Raw genomic sequence first — 3,995 nt, 5'->3', positions numbered from 1 at the left:
CCTGTGGGCTCCCCCAGCCCCGACCCCGATGACTGCCCCACCCACACCAGCTCCCGGTGCTTTAAAAAAAGCTCCTACTCACCGGGTGCTGCTGGGCGGGGGGGGTGTGGCAATCCCCGTTCTCCCCCATTGCCCCACACTGCATGGTGGCTGTGCCATGAGTCCCCTGACCCCTCCCTCTCTCCTCTGCCCTGGCTAGGAGTACCTCCAGCCCCAGGGCAGGAGTAGCTTCTTAGCAACCCCTGCCTGGCCTTTAGCTCCCTGGCCTGGCCCCTGGACCAGCTGCTCCCTGGCCTTGGCCCCTGTGGGTTCCTGCAGTGGGCCTGTGTTGGCTGCAGCAGTGCTGCACAGCCCCAGCCTGTGTCCCAGCCCCTGGGCATCATGCCTCTGCATCATGGGCACATGCTAGCTCCAGCACTTTTGCAAGCCCTTGGCTTGCCTTGGGACCTATGGCTGCAGCTGCCTGGCCCCTGGGCACAGTGCCCCTTGCTGGTGGCTATGAGCCAGAGCCAATGTCACCTGGAGTCCCTAGCAGAGGGACCCCTGGTGACGTCAGCATCCCTGGCCCCTGGGTGAGCAGCCTGGAACCCCAAGTGTGTGACAGGGGAGACTGCTGACCTTGTGGCAATTTGGGGTGAGGCGGAGGTGCAGAGACAGTTCAGCCAGGGCACCAGGACCAATGCCCATATATACGAAGACATGGCACCCTGCATGAGGGGATATGGCCACGAGTGGGTCAGGAGGCAATGCAGAATTAAGGCCAAGGACCTGTGGGTGCAGTGGGTCTGTGTGACAGACCACAACCAATGGTATGGGGTTGCCCATGGGACAATGTCCTGCATGCAGGAGCTGGACAAAATTCTGGCTCCCAGGGACCCAGGCCATGGGCAGCACATTTATTCCAGCACCAGCAGGCTGCTGGACCCCCGCTGTGGGCCAATTCTAAGGAGTAGTTGCCAGAGAAGGGCCCCTCGGGCCAGCAATAACAGCAACCAGCAAGCTCCCTGCCTGTGTTCTCATCGTCCATTGTGGGCTGCCCAGGCTGGGATCTGCCTTGGTAACTGTGGGTGTGCACCCATAGCAATGAGGACAGGCCAGGAGGGGGCCACTGCCCATGTGGCCAAGCACTTGGCCTCCTTACCCTTGTACCCTGCAAGCAGCTGGACCACCTCCCCGCCACCAGGCTCAGAGTCCAACCACCAGGTCTGCCTGTCACGCCCAGCCAGTAAACCCCACACAGGAAGGAGGGTGCGGGGGTGAGTTCACCACAGCCACCCATGACCATGACACTTCACCTGCCTGCTTTTGGGCTGCATGACTGGTGCCAGGGGCCCCATGCAGGGGGTAGGGGGCCCCCTCTCCCATCCCCTTCCTGCACCTCCTCTCTGTGTGGCCAAGCTTCCCCCTGCTCCACAGGGTTCTCCCCTACAGCAGGCAGGGCGATGGGAGGCAGCGTAGAACTTTATTCACCAGCCAGTTTCCTCTCAGCTAGGCAGCCAGGGGTCTGTCACATGCAGGGAAACTCAATGGCAGTGATGATCTCCTTGGCCACAGGGGTCAGGGACTTTCCCCCAGAGTAGGAAGAGGTACCCCTCCAGAAGCAGTGCACATTGTGGGGAAGTGCAGGCTTACCTGGGTCATCATTGAAGCTCAGGGCCCCATGCCAGGTTCTCAGCTGCACCCAGGGCACCATGGAGATCAGCAGCAAGGTGTAGTGAGTCAGGACCCCCTTGGTGTGATCAAACAGCTCATCACAGTATGCCCAGCAGACCCTCAGCAGGGGCATGCTTGGGGCACAGGCCACATGCAGGGGGGGGGTCCTGCCCCTGGCTGCCTCTCTGGAGAGGCCTTCCAAGGGGTGGGCAGGGGTGTCACCAGCTCCATGTCTCAGCTAGGCTGGGGCCCTTTGCCCCTCAAGCCTGGCTGGTGTGGGCCTGGCACCGCAGGAGCAAACTGCCTGGTCTGGAGAAGGAGAAATGAGAGACTTAGGCTGGAGCAGCTGTGGCCAGCCCTGGCTCAATCTGGGGAGGGGGCTGGGAAGGCAGGCTACCTGCAGCAAATGACAAGTGGGCTTCCTGCCCCCATGGGGGGAGCAGGGACAGAGGGCTTGGCTGATGGCCACCTGTGGCAGGGGCTGCCTAGTCAACTTACCGTGGTCCCTAGGCAACTGTGCATACACGACCCCTGATCTGAGGCCTGGTGGCTCACAGTCCCTTGGTATAGTGCAAGTTATCTCTGAGATGTTGCAAACTATCGCAAAGAGCCTCTCTGTCCTTGCTCTGCAGGTCCGGCAACTGCTTGCCAGGGGAGAGGCACTAGCCACTACCATGGATGCGGTGTCAGGGATGGTGGCCCCAACAGCTGGCACCCTCTGCATGCACTGCCTCCAACAGCAGGGTTGGACCCTGTTCCTGGACCAGCTGGTACCATAAAGGAGGAGTAGCTGGTGGACTTGTGGGCCTGGTGCACTGAGGATGTTGTGCACGAGCAGGAGAGGGATGTGCACGAGCAAGAGAGGGACTGCGAGGAGCAGGTATACTGTGCCAGACTCCTGGACCTCGAAGAGAGGCACATTGCTCTCCTTGAGAGAATGGTGGCTGCCCAGGAATGGCAAGCCTCCATGGCAGCTTGGGCATTGGGGATCATGGAGGAGGACCACAATGTTCTTGACAGCATCCTGGTCCTAGTGGCCTCCTTCATGCTGGTAGCCACCCAGCCACTGGCCCCAGCCCTGCATGCTGCTTGGTAGTGGCTCACTGCCCAGCCATAAGCCCCAGCTCCACCTGCCACCTGGTAGCCATCTGCCTCCCAGCCACTGGCCTGGCCCCACTTGCCACCTGGAAGCCACCCATTGCCCAGTCACTGGCCCTGGCCGCACCTGCCTCCTGGTAGTTGCTCACTATCCAGCCACCAGCCCTGGCCCTGCCTACCACCTGGCAGCCAGCCACTGGCTCTAGCCCAGTGGACCTGGGAGGAGGTCCAGCAGCAGGTGCAGTGGCTATGCCCTCCTGCCCCTAAGCCAGTCCCTCAGCAGCTAGGCTTCCTACCTTGGCTGGCACCCCCCATTCTCCCACCCACCATGTGGCCCCTGAGCAGGAGATGGCCCCCACTGGGCCTGGCCCCATGGAGGAGGAGGGGGAGCAGGGTGGATAGCATCTGTCCTCACCCAGGGCCAAGCCCCTGGGCTACCAGCCTCACTGCAGTCCTCACCCATGGTGGTGCTGCCAGAGGCTGGGTGCTGGGCATTTCTCCGTAGGCTCCATGCCATAGGCACTGCCAGGCCACCATTATCCCCTCACACTACACCAACCACAGCCTTGTAAATAGCTGCATGGGGAAGAGGGTGTTTTATTCATGGTGGACATTGAAGTTGTGGAGGGCATGTTGTTGGGGAGGAGGGATGGGAGGGAGTGTGTTGTGTTGGAAGGAAATAAAGATTCTTGATTGGAAACTGTCTGAAGCGCACATAGTCTTGGGGGTGTGCACATAGTCTTGGGGGGCCTGAGGTCCATGGGCAGCAGCCCAGGTGTCCTACTGCAGGAGTTGTGGGAGGAGGTGGTCTGAGGGTACCTAGCAGACATGTTGTCCTATCTGCCACTGCTGGGGGAGAGGGTGGGGAGCATTCATGGTGAACTCACCACAGGCTCCCAAGACAGCAACACCTGCCAGGTTGAGCCTGTCTGTCCCCTGGAGACCCCTGCCTGGCTGGGACTGCCTGCCCCCTGGAGACCCCTGCCAGGCTGAATCTTCCCAACTCTTGGGGACCCCTACCAGGCTAAGCCTGCCCGCCCCCGCCCCCGAGACCCCTGCCAGGTTAAGACTACCTGTTCTCACTGAAGACCCCTCCCTCCCCACACAGAGCCCCCTGGCACCTGGGCAGTTGCAACTGGAGGCTTCAGCTCCCCCTGGCAGCTGAAGGAGGTCAGAGCAGGGCAGGGGCAGCCCTGGATCTGCTTAGTCCTATAAGGAGCAAATCTGCTCCCTACTGGGTACAC

General features: G+C 61.3%; 1 long non-coding RNA gene across 1 annotated transcript in view; it reads left to right on the top strand.

The window, feature by feature from the left end:
• The window catches only part of LOC109306644, a 19,363-nt gene extending 16,858 nt beyond the window's left edge, over positions 1 to 2,505 (top strand). The window contains exon 3 of the long non-coding RNA XR_002100066.1: positions 2,286 to 2,505. This is a non-coding gene — a long non-coding RNA (uncharacterized LOC109306644). The remainder of the gene's footprint in view (positions 1 to 2,285) is intronic.
• The last annotated feature ends 1,490 nt before the right edge of the window (positions 2,506 to 3,995 follow it).

This window comes from Crocodylus porosus, unplaced genomic scaffold (assembly GCF_001723895.1).
Source record: "Crocodylus porosus isolate Cpor-Errol unplaced genomic scaffold, CroPor_comp1, whole genome shotgun sequence".
NCBI classification, from domain to species: Eukaryota; Metazoa; Chordata; order Crocodylia; family Crocodylidae; genus Crocodylus; species Crocodylus porosus.
The sequence above is the reverse complement of the archived record's forward strand: the minus strand, read 5'-3'. Positions and strand labels throughout refer to the sequence as shown.